The following is a 24,384-nucleotide window of genomic DNA, read 5'->3' as shown; positions in this document are numbered from 1 at the left end:
TTCTATGCCAGATAATCCATGAAACCCAGAGGTACCAGTCTCTCTAAGAACATCAACCAGTTACATCACCCTACTCCATAATGTCGACACCCTTTCTCAATATGAAGAAGTTAGAATGGTCATTGCCCAAATATCCCTAAAGATTGACAGAAGGATCAAATGAGAGGGAGGAGTTATAACAAGAGAAGATAGGATTTAACAAATGAACATGACTACTGAATCAGTATATTGATATTTCTTTAGTTTCCAGTGTATTAGAGCAGCTGAAATTATGGAACCATTATATGTTTCACAATAAAAATGTTTTTTTTAAAAAAGATATAAGCTTCGCAAAGCAACAGATTTAGATAAATTAGCTTTGGTGAAAAATAATGTACTCTGACAATCCTAACCCCAAAGTACACATCATCCCTAAAAAGCTATATGACTATCATGAACACTTCATTTAGAATAATACAAATGTCTAAGAAACCTCAGGAACTTGGAGTCACATCATTTGGCACTTGTTTTAACTTAGATGGCATAGGTGAATCTTGAGTTAAAGAATTAAAAGCAAAAGTAAGAAACCTAACCATTAAATCTATAGTGGAGGAAAAAAGAATTTGTCTCAATTTTATTCCAGAAATTTGGTTCTTGAACTAAATGTGGAGAACAATGAAGGCAGTCACTGAATGAGGGTATTCATTTGTATTTGTGATACTTAGTCATCTAATTTGCTTCAGTCTTTTCAGTTGAGAAAAGGATCTTTTGTTTGAAGACGATGGCTCAGTATTTACAGCGCCCAACAGGAGTAACGATTTTGTGAAGAAGTACCTACTTCAAAAGTTTTCAAATTTTTCAGATGACAAATCTGAGAATCATGTTGCTCTTTGTGAAATACCAAGACATGCTATGCCTTTGAACTCTATCACTTGTGGCAAAGACTGGCTAGAAGCTCACCAATCTTATCTCCTTTTCCTGGCACATGGCACAACTTTATTTTCCAGCCACCCTTGCTCTTATGTGGGAACCATGTGGGTTTTGAGCAAAGGAAAATTAGCAGAAGTTCATTGCCCCCAGAGAACCTCTTTTGTTGCACAGATATGGCCTCTCTCTTTAAACCAACTTGGCAGGTGAACTCACTGCCCTCCCCTGTATCTGGGATATGACTCCCAGGGGTATAAATCTCCCCAGAAATGTGGGAAATGTCTCCTAGGGATAAGCTGGGACCCAGCATCATGGGACTGAGAAAGCCTTCTTGACCAAAAGGGGAAATAGAGAGATGAGATAAAATAAAGTTTCAGTGGTTGAAAAATTTCAGAATTGAGAGGTTATCCTGGAGGTTATTCTAATGCATTATGTAGATATCTCTTTTTAGCTTATAGTGCATTGGAGTGACTGGAGGGAAGTACCTGAAACTGTTGAGCTGTGTTCCAGTAGCCTTTATTATTGAAGAAAGTTGTATAACTATATAGCTCTTACAATGTGACTGTGTGATTGTGAAAACCTTGTGGCTGATGCTCCCTTTATCCAGGATACGCCCAGATGAGTAAAAAAAATAAAGACAAAAATTAAATAAATGATGAGGGCAGGACAAGAGGCAAAAAAAGAAAATGGGTAGATTGAAGTGCTAGTTGTCAATGAGAGGGAGGGTAAGGGATATGGGATGTATATATTTTTTCCTTTCTATTTCTTTTTCTGGAGTGATGTAAATGTTCTAAAAATAATCATGGTGATGAATACACAATTATGTGATGATATTGTGAACCACTGATTGTATATTTTGGATGGACTATATGGTGTGTGAAAATATCTCAACAAAAATATTACAAAAGAAAAAAGAAATGATGTGCAGTGGACACAAAATCAGCTGCAAAATCCTTCATGTTCTCTCTTCACCTTCTTTGGCAGCCATGGAGACCACATATTAAAGAACCCAGGAAAGGGTGTGAGGGTAGTTCAGTGATAGAATTCTTGCCTGCCATGTGGGAGACCCGGGTTTGATTCCTGACCCATGCACTTCCCAAAAACAAAAACAAACAAAGAAACCAACCAACCAACCAACAAAAAATTTAACAGATGGTGCTGCAATAACGGGATATTCACATGGAAAAAGAATGAAATGTGACCCCACCACACAGTGTACAAAAAAAAAAAATGGTCCTAAAGAACCCAGGATGAAAGAAGCATGGATGCCTGAGTCATTGTTTTAGAAGAACCTCCCATGGGGCCAACTGATCAGAAAATTCCGTGTTGGATTTGGCATGAATGAGAAATAAATCTTTGTGTTGTTCAGTCACCAAAATTTGTAGCATCACAAATTACAGCAGTTGGCATTACCAACTCTAACTCAAATATTGGTAAATCATGACTTGGATGTAGACCTCCTGAATTTATAAATAAAGTTTTATTGGAACACAGTCATGTCTATTTATTTATAGTCTGCCTATGCCTACTTTGGCTCTAAATAGCAGGGCTGAGTAGTTGTGACAGAGATATACCCACAGAGCCTAAAGTATTCATTATCTGGCTTTTGCTAATTCCTGCTCTAAGTAATATACATATGAACTGTAATTTAGTTTCAAATTATATGTGATTTTAAATTTAAGCGTAACATAAAAGATTCAATTAATTTAAGAATTACATAGTCATACAATTGGCAAAATAGGAAAAGTTAGGCAAACCAAGTGTTAAAGAAGGATGTAGAACAACGGGAACCCGTATGCACTGCTGCATGTAAATTATATGCAAATTGAAACAACTTTGGAAAATAATCAGGAAATTTCTAATGTTAATTAGATAAATAAATCAAGGTATATTCATAAAATGGAATACTCGACAGCAGTGAAAATGAACATTCTAAAGGTGCATGCATTAACAGAAATGAATCTCATAAATATAATATTGCCTACATACAGAAAGTTGCAGAAGGTCACATATAGTATACTACCATTTAAGTAAAATTTTAAGAGATAAAACTTACTATCTATTGCTTAGAGTTACATTCAGGCATGAAAGATAAAAGCATGGGAATGTCTATCATCATATTTAGGCCTGCGGTTCCTCTGAAAGGAAGGGAGATGCAGCTGGGGAGGAGAACACAAATGTCAAGGTAAAGTTCTACTTCTTCAGCTGGGTGATGGGGCCGTGCTGTATTATTCCTGTATTACTCTTTCGACTTTTTTTGTATGCTTTGAAATGTGAGAATAAATTATTTTTCATTTTAAAAAATAACATTTAGCACAAAATAAATTGTAAGTTTACAAAGCAGAGAACTATTCAATTACATTAAACCTGTTTATTTGGTGGGCTTGTCATTAACTAGACCCTGAGCTAATCCAATTTTTATAAGGTGAATATGCTGATGAATTATTTTCAGTTGATAGAAGGTGCTGCTATCTTGATCATAGATTAATTCAGTCTATAACTAATTTAGAAAAATGATGAACAATGGGTTGGAGATCCTATGTATTGATCCAAAGTGAAGAGATTATCTTGTGAAAACACTAAGATAATTTTGCAATAACCTAACTGCATATTCATACCACAAAAGTAATTGTTGCCTCAGATTCAAAATCCAGACACTCTGTTCCTATACTGCTTTATGCTTTGCTTGAGGTTATTTCTTGCTATCTCTGAAATTTATTGCAACCTCTTAATTATCCTCTGTGTTGCTGGTTCCACCTAATTATTCTCTACAGGCGACCCAGAAAATACAGATATGAAAATCGAGCTTGTGATTTCAGTGGAAATACGTTGGTGGTGGGAAGTGAAAGAGGCTGAAAAGTAATCAGCTGATCTATCTGCATAGTCTATGCAGAATTAAAATATTTACACTCTAGGCATTTATGGATTGATACCTTGGTTATAGAAATTCTAATAATAGCTTTATAGGATTTTACAGAAACAGTAAACAGATCTTGGTATTTCAGATTCTGCTGATGTCTATGCATGTAACTCACTTTCAGTTTGCTAAAATATTCATCTGGTTTCTCAGGATCGCTTCTATAGCAGCAAAAATGGAACAGAGTAAATGAAAACCTTCTCTCCTCTGCTACTTGTAAAATTCTATGTTTGAAGAAAGCATGACTTTTCATAAAGTACTCTTTTTTTTCTTATGACTAATGAAATTGAATTTTAGAACACTACATACACATGCTTCTTCTGTAACACCTTTTGCATTTAGAGGTCAAGCAGAGTTCTAGAAAAAATAAAATGGTCTTAGTATGATATGTAAATGATGGAAGAGAAGTTTTATTACATCTTTCCAGTGCTTCAGATCAATCCTGCAACCTCACATACATTTAAATATCTAGAGGATTTTTGTTTTAAACATCCTCATTTTCAAAACATTTTCAGCATCTTGCCAGGAAATTCCGAAGCTGCTGAGCCTGCTAAGGATGAACTTGATATAGATGATGCCCTGGCCCCTGAGAGCCTTTGAGGAAATGGTAGTTTATTAGAATTACAAGGCCTGGGGGTACATAGCAGTAAATCAGAAAATGATATTATTGCAGGTTTCAAAAGCACAGCCATTCCTTACCCTTGACATTACAAAACTCAGATGCTGTAAGGCCAGGTTCATTTTTACCATGCTAATCACCAACACTGTGTCATTAAGGATATGACAGCATGGATTCTAATAAAGACGAAAACAAAACAAGTCAGGTAATTGATTTTTTTGCATATGCTGTATGGTGGGGGAGTCATAGTTCATTCTTTTTCCATGTGAGCATCCCATTATTGCAGCACCATTTTTGAACTTTCTTTTTTTATGGGGGTGGGAAGTGCACGGCAGGTAATTGATTTTATTCAGACTATCCTAATTGGGAGAACACTCAGTGTTTCAGCAGGTTGGTTTTACCTTAAACTTCCCTAAGAAGTAGACAAGTATTTTAGTTTCCTTATTGCTAAGGCAAATAACATGCAATGGGTTGGTTGCTACCTCTGAAATCTATTGCAGATGAGAATTTATTGGGTCATGGTTTTGAGGTTAGAAGTCCAAAATCAGGTTATCATCAAAGTGATGCTTTCTCCTAGAAGACTGTGGCATTCTGGGGCTGGCTGCTGGTGATCTTTAGTCCTTGGCTTTTTTGTCACATGGCAATGCACACAGTGCCCTCTCCTGACCTTTTGGTTCCATTGACTTCCAGCTTCTGGCTGCTCCCTGTAGCCTACCCTGTAAGACTCTCAGTAATAGGATTGAGACCCATCCTGACCCAGTTGGGCCACCCCCTATCTTAGGCAACCTCATCAAAAGGTCCAATTAGTGCTTTAGAGTTAATACTATTTTGCAATCGGGGAAGTCTCAGTCAATCAGCTAAATGGGAAATGTTTATTTCTGAGTTTAGTTAGATTCAGGTGGACAAATAGTTTTACTCTCAGCTAAGTATTTACAATACAAAGTGTAGGGAGGTGGAAGGTCTGCATTCGGCTTTGTTAACAGGTTCAAGCAAAAGGGGAAAGGTCTGGGTTTGGCAACTAACAGGTAAATAATTGAGCCACTGGAAGTCTGGCGGGAGTCATGAGAAAAAAGTGGACAGAGTCTTATCTAAGTTATATAGTGCAGGGTGGCTCCTTGGAGTAAGTTGTTTCCCAGAACAGAAAAGGATGAGGGGATTTCCTACTTGTTGCTGTTTTCTGGGAGCACAGGGCTCACTCGGATTAAGTTCAAATTGTCAGCTCCTTCATTCACCTGCTGATCCTGTCCTCACCAAACTGCCCATCTTTCCTGAGATCAAAACCAATAATCTGTTGTCATGTTTTACTTTCTTTAATCATTTACCAGCAAAACATCAGGACTGCCATAAATTGATATGAAAAGGTCAGATTTCCAGTGTTGATCAGCTTTTCTTTATGCCAAATTAAGCTCCTAAGAATTTACACATAAATCGAATCCTTATGAATAAGTTGGATGTTGCATAGTAAAATGATTATAAGCCTGTGCTCAACTGTCAGGCTTTCTCTCAATCTGCATTCTGTGTGACACCTACTAGCATTTTCAAGAAAATTTCTGTACCTCTGCTTTGTCATCACTAACATGGGCATATCGCTCCATCCACTCTTACATGGCCATGATGAGGATTAAGTCTGATAATGTGTCTAAAACACCTCTTCTCAAACTTGAACGTGTACCAGAATCTAATTTGAGGGAATGGTTAAAATGAAGATTCTGATTCAGTAGGGTCACGGTGGGGTCTGAGACTCTGCGTTTCCAACAAGCCCCCAGATGATATCTGGACATGATGTCTCCCAGATGCCGCTGCTTCTCGGACCATACTTTGAGTGGTGAGAGTCTAAGCCTCAGACAACACTTCCTAATGCCCAGGCAGCAGTTATTAAATAGGAATCATTTTTATTAAATTATACAGCTGTGCATAAGATGCAATGACTATTAGAGGAAACTTGACATGGAGCCTTCTGCAAGCTACCTATACACCCTGTGTATTTTTTGCCTGTATAAATATAAATATAGATTAAAAATGTCCATAAGTGTGATTGTAAAGTAACAAGATGTATGAACCATATGAGACAAACACCCTTGAACTCTTCTGTCTCAAGTTATGGTCAGTTTTAGATTTTGCCAGAATTGAGGATATGTTCTCAATCAAGGACTATGCTACTCTCCATTGTCTCATTAAGTTTCAATACCATATCTTCCTCACTACATTTTTATTTCTCTAACCTGCTCCCTCAGAGCTCAGAAATGGTCAAATCAGCATGCTTGGTTTTGATAAAGAAAGTAGATCAAGAAAGTTACCTGAAAGGTCATGACTTTCCATATCAATCTTCATTTGAAACCCGAAGCTTACTTTACTTTTTTTTTTTTTTTTTGCCTGGGCAGGCACCAGGAATTAAACCCGGGTCTCTGGCATGGCAGGTGAGAACTCTGCCTGCTGAGCCACTATGGCCTGCCCATTGAAGCTTACTTTAAAATGTGAGATTACTTAACATGGTAAGGTGAGGCTTGTAGCCTGTGAGGATTCCCATAAAAATAAGATAGAGGGCAGCTTCAAAGATCTAAAGTGAAGACCCACATTACTAGGTGAGGAGACTCGTTGGAATTACCATACTCTGCTGTTGAGAATGTAAATTGTCACAACCACTGTGGAAAACTGGTTGGCAGGATCTACTAAAGCTGAACATGTGCCTTATCACCTAGCAGTTCCACTCCTAGGTATGGCCTCAGCAGAAAGGAATATATATGTTCATCAAGAGACGTGTTCAAAGATGTTCATGATATCCCAGACTGGTCCCAAGCCAAATGCCTATTACCTGGTGAATGTTCAAGTAAAGTGGCTATCACACAAGAGAATATTACACAACACTGAGGACAGTTGAAGGACACAACCAGCACCAGTGTGGATGAATCTCTCAAACATAATGTTGAGCAAAAGAAACAATACAAAAAATGAAATTAAAAAAAAAAGGAAGCTACAGTCTCAGAAGTTAGGGTGGTATTTACTCCTTGGGGTAGAATTAGGAGAAGGACTTCTGCAGTGCTAGCGATGTGTTATTTCTTGGCTTGCGTGCTCATTATACAATACGTAAACTTTGAGATGTCCTCTATCTTTTCCCTTCCGATATATGCACTTTACTGGCAATATGTGCTATGGTGATAAAATTTATATCATATAAAATGCTGTGACTATCACTATCTTAAAAGTGTCAGACGTCTGAGGTGCCATGGTTTTCTAAGCAGTCAAGTATTTGAGAGGAAGAAATTACTTGCTTCTGAATTTTTTACCTTTGTGTCTCATCTGACACACCTCAGCTTACTCTTTACTCTTTTTTTTTTTTTTTTTTTTTTTAAAGGAAAGACAGAGAGAAGGAAGGAAGGAAGGAAGAAAGGGAAACATTTTTAAACATTTTCTTGTATTCTGTTTCTCCGTTTTTTTTGTTACATGGGCTGGGGCCGGGAATCGAACCGAGGTCCTCCGGCATAGCAGGCAAGCACTTTGCCCGCTGAGCCACCGCGGCCCGCCCACTCTTTACTCTTTGAAGCACAGTGCTGAAAGGAAAATCCTCTGGAATATGCTGAGGAAGGAGGGCTATAGCCTCCCAATTTCCATCTTCTTTTTACTAACCTGTTTGATGTCCTGCACTAAAGCCAATTAAGTCATCACAGGAGGTTCACAAGATTCTTCCTCTCTCCCTGAGAAGAAAAACACTGAAGGAGCAGAGAGAATCCAAAGACTTTGGGGGGGAAAAAATCAAGACCTGAAGAGAGGCCATGGAGATTTCTAGAAGGCTTCAAGAACAATGGGTGGGTCTGAGGGTGGGCTAAGACATCCTGCACCACCCACCACTAATGCATCAATGCTTATGAATTAAAAGAAAGGCGGAAATGAAAAAAAAAAGGAAAAAACTTAAAAACAAATAATAAAAGAAAGGGAACAATAAAAGGGATGCGGCTATACACTGCTTGAGGAATGAATCAGCACTGGAAATAACCCATATGCAAGATGCCATATCTAGGGCCTCCCCTCCAAGTTCCTTCCCTCCCCCCCAAGCCAAAAAAAAAAACCCCAACTCCCCGCCCAAATGAGTCTCTTAGCTTATTCTTGCAGCTTTTATTACAAAGTCTGGTTGGGGCTCTGAGTCTGGCTCCTGAGGGGCCAATTTTCATTCCAATTCCGGCTTGCTGTGAAAAGAAATTTATCAAATGAACTTTTTCTGTGTAGAACAGTATTGTCAATCACTTCTTTGCCCTCAGCTTTTCCCAATTGCTGCTCACTCTTTTTTTTTTTAATAGCAACTTGTACTTCATTGTTTAAAGCCAAAATCTCTTATCCATAATGCTCAATCACAAAAAGGTCTGAAAACTGAGTTTCATTTTTTAATGATAAAACTGGAACTTATAAGGCTGTGTATAATGTCAATTTATCTCGCTTACTATGACTTTTTATGTTTTACTGCAGAGATTGAAATGTGTTTATTGTAAAATGCTGTTTCAGATTCCCCTGGAGGTATAATGCAATATGTAATATTTGTACAGCATTACCTTTCTACTATACTATATTTTAGTAAAATTCTAAACTCCAAAAGCACATCTGGGATTGTGACGCTATGAACAACAATCCTCTTTATGGAAATGAACTTGATCAGCTGCTGGGGGAACTTTGGTCAAATTAAGGCAATAGTTTATGGTCATAACAGTTGTTAAACACGGATATTTTCTCCCAAAAGACTGTGTTAGTTTGAGGGACCAGAACCAACATTTAAGTTTGAGCCCCAACATAAAAGTCAACCCCAAGATGCCTATAGGACTCTAGTCCTCAAGTATCAGACCTTTTTTCCTACTGATAAGATAAGTGGGTAGGTGGAGAATCCAAGAAGAAACCACAAAATACGATTATGACCAACTTTTGTGAGTGAGGTTCTTGATAGAGTCCATTTGCCTTCCACTTGAAAGGCTCCCCTGTGTGACAAAAAGGAGATTATGAGACTTTACAAAGTAAGAATCTTACCACATTTCATGTTCCGACCTGTGAAGACCATGAGCATCATGCTTAGCTCAAGCTTAGCTGCACAGTCATGTTGTATAGAGGAGGGATGATAATTAATCCAAACCTTGGTTCCCCACTTTGATTGCATATTAGGATCACCCACAGCTTAGAAAAAAAAAAAAAGACTGATGCTTTAGTTCTACCCTCATCATCTCAGATTTTACTGTCTGGAGGGTTGTTTGGATATCAGAATATTTTAAAGCTCCCCAGGTGATTCTATTATACTGTCAGGGTCAGGAATTCTGCTTGAGAAGATGCTTCTTACCAAGTTGGAAGATATCTGTGTATCATCTCCTAAGATATTTTTTGAGTAAGTCTTTTAAATGGTTGCTGGTTTGAGCTGTTATGTACCCAGAAAAGGCCATGTTCTTTTAATCCATTCCTGTGGGTGCAGACGTTTTATGAGTGGAACCTTTTGGGTAGGTTATTTCAATAGAGATGTGACCACCCAATTCAAGGTGTGTCTTAATCCTTTTATTGGCATCCTTTTTGAAAGGATAAAGGGCAGAAAAATCACAGAGAGAGAGCTGAGAGAGAAAAGCCCTGGAGATACTAACAGAGGACACAGAAGTTCAAGGAAGAGGCGACTGGAACCAACAGCTGAAACCAATGAAACCCAGGAGTGAAGGACCAACAGATACTAGCCATGTGCCTTGCTGTGTGACAGAGGAACCCAGATTCCCACAGCCTTTCTTCAGTGAAAGTATCTTCCTCTTGATGTACTTGACAAAGTACAATTAGTTAATTATAGAGCTGTCCATAGGTGGTAGACTGAATTTTAGGCAGGATATTCCTTATTGAAGGACCTCTTGCCTCTGATTTGCTTTCAATGTCTCCCAATCTTGTAATCTTGGCACCCAGGGAGGTGTCCTCTGTTCCTTGTGTCTCAAAGGTCACCTAAAGGACAAGAGTCAGCGTTTTTTATATATGCTCAGGTTATATGCCTGAGCTTAAACAAGCTATGAGAAAAGGTTATAGGAATAGAGAATATTTCCAAAAACTGTTTTTCCTGCCCATGCTTTCATAACCTTTACATTTCCTCCCCCAAGAAAAGGAACATAATGAAGGAAAACCCTGCACAACATCTCCTGGAGAGGTTTTCACTACCAGCAGCCCTCCCTCCCCACCCTAAAATGTTGACCTTGCTCTATGGATTCCTGGAGGAGAGGGGTTGACACAATTCTCTACATTTCCTTTCATACGAAAGCCTTCATTTGACCTTTGTCAAAAAAGTAAAACAATGATCTACCAGAGCTTTTTTTTTAAGCTGAAATTATTAACCTGCCAGGCTTGGAAACACGCACCAATGAAGAAATTCAATGAGGAGTTCTATGGGTGGAGGGGGTGGTGAGAATTTAACAGCTAATTTATGTGTCAACTTAATTAGGTTGGGCTCTAGGTTATGGTGTCCAATTGTTGTTTGGCCAGACAAGTGCTGGCCTAATTGTTACCATGAGGGCATTTCTTAGATGTATTTAAATCATGAGTCAGTTGACTGCACCTATGGCTGATTATATCTACAATTAAGAAAGGAGATTGTCTTCAATGATGAGAGGAACCTTCTCATCCACCAGATGGAGGCGATAAAGCCAGAACTGAGGATTTCAGCAGCCAGCCAGCTTCTCCTGGGGAATTCGATTTCACCTTCACTGAGTCTCCAGCCTGCGACCTGCCCTACGGGATTTGGATTTTCCAATCCCCATGGTTGAGCCAATTCCTATGACAGATCTCCGAATAGTTATATGTGTGTGTGTGTGTGTATGTGTGTGTGCGCGCGTGCATATGTGTATACACATCCTGTTGGTTCTATTTCTCTGGAAAACTCTGATTAACGTAGGGGTAAAGGGTAGACAGCAGTTAGGAAGCTTCTGTGGTGATTATGCTAAGTAAGGATTGAAAAGGAGGACACTGGACAGTGGAATGAGATTTAGGTCTGGTTGCAGTTGGCTAAACATAATTCCCATGTTTCATTTGAATTAGATCTAGTCTCCAATCCAGGACACAGGGGTCACTCAAGGTCTCTTTGTGCCTTATCAACTTCAACAGGTCGGAGACAGTTATATTGAAGCACAGCATTCAGCTTTGTTGTCTTCTGTGACAGCCCTCCTCAAACTTTAACGTGCGTAAACAGTCTAGGAATCTTGTGAGAATGTTGATTGTGATTCTGCAGTTCTGGGATGGGCCTGAGTGTACATTTCTAGTAAGCTGTCAGGTGATCTTTTGCAGGCGCAGAGCTTTTCAAGCTTCAGAGTGCATTCCAGTCACCTGGGGTCTTGTTAAAACACTGCCCCTCCGCACCACCCCTCAGAGCTTCTGATTCCTTAGGTCCTGGACAGGCCAGAGATTCTCCACACCTCCTGTCTCCTCCCCTCTGTCTCAGGAATACATTTGAAGTAAGTCACACTGTTGCAGGCAAAAAAAAAAAAAAAGGGAGTGGGGGCAGTTAAATGTAAAAGATGTCATTTTTTCAGAGTTATTGTTATCAATGGAGCATACATTTTCAAATATAGGCAAGCATCTAGATGTAATCTGAGGTAAGTTTTATATGTTGAAATCCTGTCAGTTGAAATATAACGATATATTTATTACTACAAAAGAAAAACTACTCTAATTAGTGATTGTGAAGACTATTCATTCTATGTACAAAATCAGTGATTAAAAACTTTCAAATTGCTAAATCAGTAAAGATATAGATCAGTAACAAGTAAGACTGTTAAGAGAGAATGCCTGTGCTAACTTTAGAAAGAACTTTTTTCCTTTTTCTTTTTTTTAGAAATCTTCACACATACATTCCATACATGGTATACAATCAATGGCTTACAATATAACTCTATTCTTTTTGAGTCAATGACTATGCATAAAATTTTAAAAATAAATAAAGTTATATATAAAACATATGTTTAACCTTTGCAGAATTATTAGGTCATTAACTTATTTATTTGTATTTTGTTATTTAGTTCCATGTGTGTGATGAGTTTTCAAAGGAAAAGAAACCTACCCCAGAAATTCATTGATATTTGGCTTCAGTCCAATATTTATCTTAACATAAGGCAAGTTAGCATTCAGCCAAAATGAGTATTTGGTACATTTCCAACGTGGGTCTAAAAAGCTGAGTCAGGGGAGCTCCCAAGATTCTGGGTCATAAAATGTGTCAGGGTTGCTTCTCTTTGTGGACTGAAACAGCTCACGCCCTCCACCCTGTCCCCTTCTCCCCTAGCCTGGCCCTCTTTCATGGTGTGAAAGGGCTCTCCTGGTCTCTGATAATCTTATGGAACCTTGAAACCAGCATTTTTGGTCAATTTTCTTCTAAGGATCAGTTGAGTTTAGAGTTGGCCGATGAAGTACAGGACACCAAGTAAAATTTGAATTTCAGATAAACGATAAACAATATTCAGTATAAGTGTTGCAGGCAGCCCCTGTTTGTTAAAGCCACTTCCTGTTGCAGCAGGCAGGCCCCTGTTTACTTGGTCCACTCCCTGTTGAAAAACCTCCCAGGCCCCAAGGATGGTCAATAGGCAGGATAAGAGAAGTCCCTGTGAAGCCCCCTCCCCCCCAACCGTTCATCTGCTTCTGCCCAGCTTCATGCCAGCCAATCATTTACCTTGTCTTTAACCTGTCATCCTGTCTATAAAAACTGATGTTAACCTTTTGTTCGGGACTCAGACTTTCAGAGGCTACTTGGCTGAGCCCTATGGCCATGGATGAATAAAACCCTACTTCCTGAAACTTTGGAGCCTCAGCCCCTATTTGTTCTGTTTCTCGCAACATAAGGATGTCCCATGCAATATTTTTGACATTTCTATATTTTTATTTGCTATATCTGGCAATACTGGGTGAGATCCCAGCTGTAGGAAATTTGAAATAAGGCAGTGTCTCTAAAACTCAATATTTCTTTTCTTCTAACATCAAACAGGAGGCATGTAAAGGATATGACAACTCCTTTAAATTCATAAGGTATGGCCTAAAAGAAATTCAGGAAGTGTCCCATTTTTTATGGGAAAAGTTACCTAATTGTTAAAACACAAGTTTAAAACTGAGAACACCTTAGTTCTAGTCTAGTTCTCTCATAGATTGAGTTTGGGATTTTGAGGTAATCATTTATTCTATTTTATATTTCTAGGATGCCAATGTTTATAAGACTTACCACTTACAAAAGCCACCAGGAAAGAAAAAATGCTGGAAATTAAACTACAACACAATGCTAAAACATCACTAATTATAAGACACATCTCTATTTCAGAGATATTAGAATAGAGAAAAAAATGAGTGTCTTAGGATTGATAAAATATGGTATTTTGACTTGCCTCAACCTAAGGAATTAATAATCAGCTCACAGTTCCCAATCTAGTTCTGAAATGTGTAGTATGGCATTTGAGCTTCCAAAGTAGAATGTTTTCCTATGACTGCTCTTGTCAAAGTTGCATAAAGGGAGGTTAAAATTTCTTATAGTATTCTCTAAAAGGCTCTCTCCAAAGTGGATCAAAACTGCCTTTTGATCTTCTGGGAGAAGACTCAACTTTATGATAATAATGCATCAGAATCCAATGTTGTTTAACTAGAAAAAAGCTATAGCCATGACTCGGTCATCCATCCACTCATCCATCCACCTGCCCACTCAGCCATCCATTTATCAATCCATCCATCAATCTTGCCATACAGTTGACTATCTAAGAACCCATCTGATATTTATTGAACTCCTATTCTATGCCAGACCTCAGGCTATACTTTGAAAACACAGAGATGAAAAAGTCCTTGCCTTCAAGGAGATGCCCAAAATAGTGCTGCAGTACCCTACTTATAAAGAGCTTAGACTTCTTGCATTTGCAAATTTCTGGGAAATAACTCATGTGTTCTTTCATCTGGAATGCTTTCCCTTTTCCTCTCTGACTATTCAAACCCCACCTGTTCTTCAAAAGTCAACTCAAATCCTACCTACTCTATGAAGTCTTTCCTGGCTATTATGAATCTCTTTTTCCGTAGTCCTAAATTGCTTAAAATATTTAATTCAACTCCTACTTGGGTACTGTCATCTCTAGTTGTTTCATATGCTTTAGATTATTCTCATGGGTTATATATAAAAAAAATTGGTATAAGGACGACCTCTCACATCTGATTTTCTGCAGCTTCTAGCACAGTGCCTGGTAGTTAGTAGGCATACTGAATAAGTGAAAGAAGGAATGAATGAATGCTTTGTCCTGTGAGTAATCCACCTTCCTTCTTTAGGTACTTCATTGAAGTTATCAAAGATCCACATTAATGAACTATCCAACTATCCAGAGACTTTATATAGGCTCTTATAGTCTTTCACTTTGTCACCATTCACTTCAACTCAATTCAACAAATATGAATTATAGGGCCTTCTCATTTACAGTGAAGCCTCATTCAGCTGGAATGGTCAGAAGTATAGGCTGTTCTGGTGAAGCCTAGGCAAAATAGCTTTCTGAAATCTATCCAAATACCCTCCTTCCTGCCCTTAGTAGCTTGCCTGAGTGTATAAGAAACAAAACAAAATCTTTCTTTCCTGATAACTCAGCTTCACTTTCAGCTATATCACTTCTCATTAAATAGAAATGGAAAGTAACTGTTAATTTCTACTCTTTTCATGGTGTCTAGTCCAGAGCACTTTCTTTAATTCTTGAAACCTTATGAGGACTATTGCCATATTTACAGTTGAGAAAACTGATACTCAGAGAGGTTAGAGAAACTGTCCAAGGTCAGGCCACAGAAACTGTATAGCAGAGTCAGGATTTGAACCCAGGACCCTGTGATGTTGAAGCCCTCTAGGTCACAGACACAGCATCAAAGCAGGTGATGGTTCCTGCCTTCAGGGGGATTATGTCCTAGTTGACTTACATTCTAGTTGGGGAGGTAGACAAGAAGAAAGCTGAAGTAAAATATATAGTATGTTAGGCAGTTACAACAGCTAAGGAGAAAAATCAAGCAGAAAAGGAGGCAGTGGTTATTTCAGGAGGAGGGGAGTTGAAACTTTTAATAAGGAGCCAGCAAAAGGCCTACTGAAGAGCAAAATTTTTGAATAGTGACTTGAATTAACTGAGGGGTGAGCCACGTGGGAATCCGGACATTGCAGGAACAGGAGGGAGCCAGTGTGGTTGTAATGCAGTGTTTGAGAGGGTGAAGTGGGGAAAAGAAGTCAGAGAGGGAACCAGCCAGGACAAGTAGGGCCTGTAGGTTTTACTAAGGACTGTGATGGGGTACCAGAAGAGGTCTGAGCTAAGAAGTGCCATGATGCAGCCCCTCCAGAGGGCAGCGTGGTGGTTCCACAGGAGGCTAGGGGTGGGGTTGCCATGTGATCCTGCAATCCCCTTCCTAGATATATACCTGGAAGAACTGAGAGTGGGGACATGAGAGTGGGGAATGGACATTTGCATGGTGGTGTTTATGGAGGCAGTGTTCCAGATTCACAATGGATGAAGATGGCCTAAGAGTACAAAGACTGAGGGAAGAAAGGGGAAACTGTGGCGTATGCGTACAATGGACTATTGAGCAGCCCCAAAAAGGAATGAAGTTGTGAGGCATGCAATTAGATGAATGAAATTTAAGGATTGTATATGGGATGAAATGGCAGAAACAAAAGACAAATATTATCATGCCTCATTCATATGGACTAACTATAATGTACAAACTCGGAGAATTGAAATCAAGAGCACGGGTTATCAGGTTAGGGCCTATTGTCAAGGGTCCTAAATTGTAAGTTCTTAACAATAGTCACATATATTCAGGAGTTGTAATTGTTATTTCTAAATTCTGAGATACTGAGCTGTTTATATATAGCCTGATCATTCCCAGAAACTTTGGGTATTCATGTGACACCTGAGACTTAGAGTTAGAACTCTGAAGCTATGAAAGTCAGCATTACCCCATACTGCAACTGTTTAAAAAGTTGAAAAAGTGATTAGACTTCAACTAATGTGATCTGCACAGGACTAAAATAAATCAGAATACAAGGTAAAGGATGACATGGTCCATATTTTAAAACAACAACAACTTCTTTGTGAGACCAAAGGGAGAGATACATATTTGATGCAAATTTTATGTTTTGGGTAGTGCATTCTCTAATTTAACTTGTATGACCAATTTAGTTGAACACCGTAATTACATGGAATTATGTATAAGTTAGTGTGATTCCCCCATATATCCCAGAGTAATTTGGGTAGAGAATAAAAAATATTTGCAAAGGCCCCTTGAGGGGCTGTGGAGAAAGAAGAAAATATTCAACTTCCCTAGTTGGGGAATTCCTGATATTGTCATAAGCAGTGAGGACAATTGATTCACTAGGCTGAGCCCTCAAACTTGGAGTTTGCCCCTATGAAACATTCCTACAAAGAAGATGTTAAGCCTATTTAGAATTATGCCTAAAAGTCAACCCAAGAGAACCTCTTTTGTTGCTCAGATGTGGCCTCTCTCTCTAAGCCAGCTCTGCAGGTGAACTCTGCGCCCTCTCCCACATGACTCCCAGAGGTGTAAATCTCCCTGGCAATGTGGGACAGAAATTCCGGGATGAGCTGGGACCCAGCATCATGGAATTGAGAAAGCTTTTTGACCAAAAAGGGGAAGAAAGAAATGAGACGAAATAAGGTTTCAGTGGCTGAGAGATTTCAGAGTTGAGAGGTTATCCTGGAGGTTATTCTTCTGTATTATATTCTTATGTATTACTTTTTGATGTATGGAGTGGCTGGACGAAAGTATCTGAAACTGTTGAGCTGTGTTCCAGTAGCCTTGATTCTTGAAGATGATTGTATAATGATACAATGTGATCATGTGATTGTGAAAACCTTGTGTCTGATGCTCCATTTTTATTCTGTTTATTAGTTTTTTAAAAATATTTTTATTTAAGAAAACAAACAATACACTTAAAACCACCAAAAATGGTTATCTTAGTTAGTCTAACTATGGCATATTTAAATAAAGTATCCAAATAATCATTGTGAAACTTGTGTTTGCACAGTTAGTCTCACAAATGAATTTAAAATTAAGTCACAAGGTGAAAATCACAAATTCAGTTAGGAGAGTTTCTTAAATTCTAAGTATTAAAGATTAACTTACATACCATTTAATCAGCTGTCAACAGTTGCGAATGTTCTCAAAATATTAAGTGGAAAGTTATTACAAGTATCAATGTTGCTATAATAATGACCTCTGTTACTAAACACTTTCCTGGTTTCAGAAAATATAAAGATACAAATGTTTTTACAATTAACACATGACAATCTTAACCACCTAAAATGGATATCTTAGTTAGCTTATCTATAGGCATATTTAAATAAATATCTAAATAATCATTGTAAAGCCTGTTTGTGTGATGTAGGGTATGAACAGATAAGTAAAAAAGTAAAGATTAAAAAAAAAAAGTGGGATAAATGGTTAAAAAAGTTGGATAGATTAAAATATTAGTGGTCAATGAGAGGGTGGGGTAAGGGATATGGGATGTGTGAGTTTTTTTCTTTTTCTGGAGTGATGCAAAATGTTATAAAAATGATAATGGTAATGAGTACACAACTATGTGATGATATTATGAGCCACTGATTGTGTATCATATATGGACTGTATATGTGTGAAGATTTCTCAATAATATCTTTTTTAAAAAGTTCCATGATCTAATAGATTTTTTTTCTTTATCTGTTTTACTAACAGTGTTTTCCTTTCCTTTCCAAAGACTCAGTGGCAGTAGGGTAGGGGTGCTAAGAGACCAATTAGGAGGCTTTTGATTTATTTCCTGATGATGTCTTTGGACGCAGTGGTGGCAGTAAGGATGGAGAGAAGTGGTCGAATTTGGGATATATTTAGAAATAGAGTTGTGAAGATTTGCTGATGGGCATGGGGTATGGTTGAAAGGGAGTCAAGGGAGACACCTGGGCAATGGGAAGGTTGATGCTGCCACTAACTAAGATGCGGGAATAGTGGAAGGCACAGGATTTGGGGCAAATCGTAGGAGCTCAGTTTTAGATGTGCTAAGTATGAGATGAGTATTGGTCATTAAGTGGAGATGTTGACAGGGAGATTGTACAGCAGTATCTGAAGTTAGATGGCAATTACCACCGTAGATGGTATTCCAGTTTGAAGCTATTATGTACCCCAGAAAAGCCATACCCTTTAATCGTCACTTTCTATTTCTGGGTGAAATCTCTTCAATTGTTTCCATGGAGATGTGACCTACACAATTGTGGGTGGTAACTTTTGATTAGATGGTTTTCCTGAAGATGTGTCCCCACCCATTCAAGGTGGGGTTGCTTACTGGAGCCTTTCAAGAGGAAACCATTTTGGAAAAAGCTTTAGAGCCAACAGAACCTACAGAGCCCATGCAGCCAGAGACCTATGGAGTAGAAGAAAAATGACCCTGGGGAAGCCTTATGAAATGAGGAGAAAAAGTGAGCAGATGTGGCCATGTACCCTCCCAGCTGAGAGAGAAACCCCAAATTTCATCAACCCTTTCTTTGGAGTTAAGCTATTGTGGTAGTTAGGTTCAGATGTCAACTTGGCTAGGTGAAGGTGCCTAGTTCTGTTGCTGTGGATGTGAGCCAATGGCACGTGAACCTCATCTGTTGCTGATTACATCTGCAGTCGGCTAGGAGGCATGCCTGCTACAATGAATGATGTTTGATTTAATTGGCTGGTGCTTAAATGAGAGAGCTCAATGTAGCACAGCCAGAGCAGCTCAGTATACTTCATCTCAGCACTTGCAGCTCAGCCCAGGCCTTTGGAGATGCAGAAAGGAATCACCCCGGGGAAAGTTGTTGGAACCCAGAGGCCTGGAGAGAAGGCCAGCAGAGATCGCCCTGTGCCTTCCCACGTAAGAAAGAACCTCAGTTGATCAGTTGAACGTTAGCTGCCTTTCTTCTGAAGAACTATACGTTAACTAAATAAATCTCCTTTTATTGAAAGCCAATCCATCTCTGGTGTGTTGCATTCTGCAGCTAGCAAACCAGAGCAGATTTCTTCTCTTTGATGCCTTAATTTGGACATTTTCATGGCCTTAGAGTTGTAAACTTGCAACATAATACATTCCCTTTTTAAAAGCCATTCTATTTCAGGTATATTGCACTCTGGCAGCTTGCAAACTAAAATAGATGATATTTAAAGCCACGTTACTGGATGTAATTGACTAAGAAGACAATATAGGTAAAATAGGAAAAGAGCCAAGTACTGAGCCCTGGAGATATTGCTGTAATATCCATCAGAGCAGAACACTCTGACCTGCCAGAACTTAAGTACTGTCCAAGACTTCATGATCCCGAAAACTTAAGGCAGGATAGAAAATCCATTTGTAGTTGAAATTACAAAAATTCACTGGGGTATCTTTGGCATTAAAGAGAAAAGGAAAAAGAGAGAGCTTTGGAGGTAGAGTTTTGTGCTTGTTTGAATTTATGTACCCCCCAAAAAAGTCATGCTTTCATCCCAGTTCAATCTTGTAGAGGCAGTCATACCTTTTAAACCTGATTTAATACTGTAGGTTAGAAACTTTTGATTAGATTATCCCCACAGAGATGTGACACACAGAGTTGTAGGTGTTATCTTTGATTAGATGGAGATGTGACTCCACCTATTCTAGGTGGGTCTTGATTAGATTACTAGAGACTTTAAAAGGGGAAACATTTGGAGAAATGACAGAAGCCTCAGAGCTGACAGAAACTTCACAGCAGAGCTGACACAGATGTAGACACGTGGATAACAGAGACATGGATGTGTGGAGGTGCTTAGAGCCCAACGGTCATCACCATGAGACATTCAACAAGCCAGAACCTGAAGAGAGCCCTACAAAGTGTCAGAGCCAACAGAATGGACAGAACCCCCAGGAAGCCATTGAAGAAGCCTGGAGAGAAAGCTGGCAGATGTCACTATGTGCCTTTCCAGCTGAGAGAGAAATCCCAAATGTCATTGGCCCTCTTGAATTAAGGTATCTTTCTCTGGATGCCTTACTTTGGAAATTTTTATAGCCTTAGAACTATAAACTTTCAACTTATTAAATTCCACTTTTGTAAAAGCCATTCTAATTCTGGTATATTGCATTCCAGCAGCTAGCAAACTAATGCAAGTTTTTAAAAGCATTTTGTGATATCTGCAAAAAAACATCTCTTGCATGTGGAGTGGGCGCCATCTATTTAAAATTCCCTTTAAGAGGCATGAGAATAACAAGAATACAAAAAAACAAATTTTGTACCTGAAGAAGAACCAATGTCATAGGCCATGGTAAATTGTAGTTTCAGAATGACTTAAGTAACATCTCCTATCCCACTTGTTCCTCTTACACTCCTCCCATGGAGAAGTGAAGTCCATGTTCCTTTCCCTTGAATCTGGGTCTGCTCACAATTACAGAAATGGTGATGCTGAGTGACTTCTGAAGTTAGGTCATACAAGGCGATGCAGTCTTCACCTGGTTTCTCTTGAGACACTTGCTCTGGAAACCAGACGCCATGTTGTGAGGAAGCCCCAGCTACATGGAGGAGCAGTTGGACAGTGTTTTGTCTGGCAGCTCCCCCTGTGTCCCAGAGGGTGGCAGCATCAACACTAGATATGTGAAGGAGGAATACATCACAAGGAGTCTGTCCCAGCTGGCAGCTGAGTACAACTGCCTGTGAGATTCCTGAGTGAGAACCATCTTGCTGAGCCCAAGGAACCCCTCAAACCATGAGAGATAATAGCGGCAATAATAAATGATCATTGTTGGTTTATACCACTAAATATGGGGTGGTTTGTTTAGGAATAATAGATAATCGATACGCAGGGATTTCCCATGACTGAAATTTTGCTACCTAATGCCATCAATGTATGATTCTTCTTTCCTTGGAAGTAAAAACTGGGTGAATGCAACCAACAAAATGAACACATTGGAGGAGAACTCAGTACTGGACACCATTCCCACATCCCCCATTAGCTTCCCACAAGACTCTGGGCAAGTCCTGTCATCTTTTTGGCCTCCCATTTCTCATCTGTTAAAGGATAAAGCCAATTCAGATGGTGAAAGCCTTCTGTACAACCAAGTTTCTTGTTTTCTCCTTTTTAAGATATTAAACTTTCATAATTGAAACCTCTCAGAAGCCTGATCTTTTCAACATTTTTATACTTCAGTTTTTAAGAAGTCTTAACCCTTAGTGAGTTAAATCTTCATTATACATTTTGGTGAAGAAAGAGTAAAATTGTCAGCAATTAAACTCTGGGCTAAGATATGAGCAATCTGGTTTGAAATAACTCTAAACTCATCTGGAAGCACCTTTCACTCAGAAAATGTTCTTAAGCATTTTAAAAAGGTTCTGCTGTGGACAATTACCTGTCACTGATAATTTTCCCTCTATCTTTCTGAAGTCGAGAATGATTTAAATCAAGCTTGTAATTTCTCAGTCAAGGCTTTCAAAGTTAAGAAGCTCAATAAGTTCCTACATTTTAGTTCCTTATGCTTCTCCTACTCCCTGAGCTGATCCTTTTCCCTGATGTTGATGATAGCTGAACCCCACCCCCACCCCACACTTTCATTCCCTTGGGTAGACTGTAATGCAAGAGAAACTGACTAATGAAGACAGGGTGAAGCGAGGAGAATTTGTGCTTTATTGTAGGGAAAAAGTGATTTATGTTGGTTGTTGAGAATATGGACTTTTCTCCTATTCTTTCTCTCCAAAATACTTTTGCTTACCTTTGCTTGATACTGTGCGTGTGTGTTAAACCCAAGCTTATTTCAAGCTTATTTATATACTGTATTTTTATGGTAGGATGTTGTCTATAATTTTTTCCATCTAAAAGAAAAGGAGGCATTTACACTGGAAGATGGAGAGAAATTCTTGAATCCATATGTCATCTTATTCAAAGCACCAAGATAGGATGTAGGAGAGCCAAGGGGATACAGCTCAAAAGTGTGCATTTTAAAACTTTCTTAAGTGTGTGAGCTATACACATATCCCTTCTCCCATCTCAAGGACATCCTACATGGATTCTTTCAAAATGATTCCATCTTACTCACATAAATGTGCTTACCTGGTCTATGACAGAAGTAGCTTTGCAGGGCAGTGGGTAAAGAATAGTCTTTTTAATAAGTGGTGCTTGGTTAAAGCAGTATTCATATGTAAAAGACATAACTTAACCCTACATGCCTTATTCAAAAATCAATTCCAAATGGACTGCTGATCTAAATATGAAAGATAAAGATAATGAAGCTTTAAAAAAACATAGAGCATCTTTGTGACCATGGGAAGGTACATACTTTTTAAACAGAATACAAAAACACTCACCATATGGAAAGAATTAATTAAATTGGACTATATTAAAATTAAGAACTTATGTTGATACAAAAGCACCATAAAAAGAGCCAAAATACAACCTGCAAAAAAGGAATAGTATTTGCAACACATATGTCCAACAAAATATTTTTATCCAGAATATGTAAAGAACTCCTCCTATAAATCAACAACAAAAAAAAAAGACAATCTGAAAGTAATAGACAAAAGACTTGGACACCTCACTAAAGAGAATACCTAAGTGGCAATAAGTATTTTAAAAAGTGCTCTACTTCCTTAGCCATCAGTGAAATGCAAATTAAAACTATAGCCCCACTATAACCAGTAATATTAGAATGATTAAAATTCAAAAGGCAGAAAATATCAACTGTTGGTTAGGCTATAGAGCACCTGGAACTCTTATTGCTGGTGAAGAGTAATCCTTGGCCATATCAGCTAATGCTGAATATAAGTTTACATGCTCCAACAGTTCCACTCCTAGTTATACACTCAACAGAAATATACATATATGTTTACCATAAGATATGTGCAAAAATGTTCTTAGCAGCACTATTTTAACAGTCAGAATCTGGAAACAACTTAAACGCCCATCGGTGGAAGATGGATAGATAAATAAATCGTGGTCTATTCAGATAATACAATATGAAGCAGCAATGAGAATGAAACATCTACAACTATGCAAAAACAACATGGATGAATCTCACAAACATAACAATGAGTGAAAGTAGAAATAGTACTCACCGTTTGAGTCAGTTTATATAAAGTATGAAACTCAGGCAACTAATGTATGGGTTAAGTAAGGATAGTGCGTTCCCTTGAAATGGGGTAGGGACTGGAAGGGGACGTAAAGGAAAAATGCCCCATTTCTTGATGTGGGTGCTGGTTACATAGGCGTGGTCCTTTTGTGAGTTTTCATCATGCTGTGCAATTATGTGCAGTTTCTTCTATGATGTCATAGTTCAGTAAAAAGTGAAACAAAAATACTCTCTAATCTTTTGGAGAATTCCAGCTTGGAATGTAATTACAGATATTCTTACATCATCAATTCTAAAATTCTTACAGGAGTTATTAAAAATTATAGCATTAATTAAATTTGGGTTGTCTGTTTAAAGAGCTCAAGTAGAAGCAGCTATTTTAAGGAAGAGTAAGACAAATCCTTTGATAAAGAGAATAATTGCTGATAACTTTTTGGTGTTCAGATAATCCCAATGTGAGCCTTTTCTAAAATCCCCTTTCATACTGTGACTCTCTAATCAATAGCTGCAAAATAAAATTAGAATTAAATTCTGTTCACTTGAATACCTAACATTTTAATATCTTTTGAAGATTTCTCAATTATGACTTCACTTTTCAATGCTGTTTTCACCTGCAGTAAGTTAAGGTGACCTACAAAATTATTTTCAACTTCAAAAATTATAATACCACTTAGAGGCAGAATTCTGAATGTATACTTTACAAATATTTTCATGTCAAAGATATTATCAGAAATTTGAAAGAATTTACATGGCACTAGATAATTCAAAATAAGAAGTTTTCCAATATTGAATCAGTAGGATTTCTTCTCTAAGTTGCTACAGGTCTCTTTGGATAGCAAAATATTTTAAACTTTTCAAACATCTAGAAATGATATAGTATAATGAATCCACATGTGATTG

At 38.3% G+C, this 24,384-nt stretch overlaps 1 long non-coding RNA gene across 1 annotated transcript; it reads right to left on the bottom strand.

Annotated features, from left to right (window-relative positions):
* Window positions 1-8,537: 8,537 nt before the first annotated feature.
* Window positions 8,538-23,708, bottom strand: LOC143646435 (uncharacterized). The gene is made up of 5 exons (XR_013157464.1): window positions 23,471-23,708; window positions 11,754-11,891; window positions 10,141-10,385; window positions 9,271-9,400; window positions 8,538-8,623 (listed from the first exon to the last, which is right to left on the bottom strand). It is a non-coding gene; the product is annotated as an uncharacterized LOC143646435 (long non-coding RNA).
* Between the last annotated feature and the right edge of the window lie 676 nt (window positions 23,709-24,384).

Source organism: Tamandua tetradactyla, chromosome 1, assembly GCF_023851605.1.
Source record: "Tamandua tetradactyla isolate mTamTet1 chromosome 1, mTamTet1.pri, whole genome shotgun sequence".
Classification (NCBI taxonomy): Eukaryota; Metazoa; Chordata; class Mammalia; order Pilosa; family Myrmecophagidae; genus Tamandua; species Tamandua tetradactyla.
The sequence above is the reverse complement of the archived record's forward strand: the minus strand, read 5'-3'. Positions and strand labels throughout refer to the sequence as shown.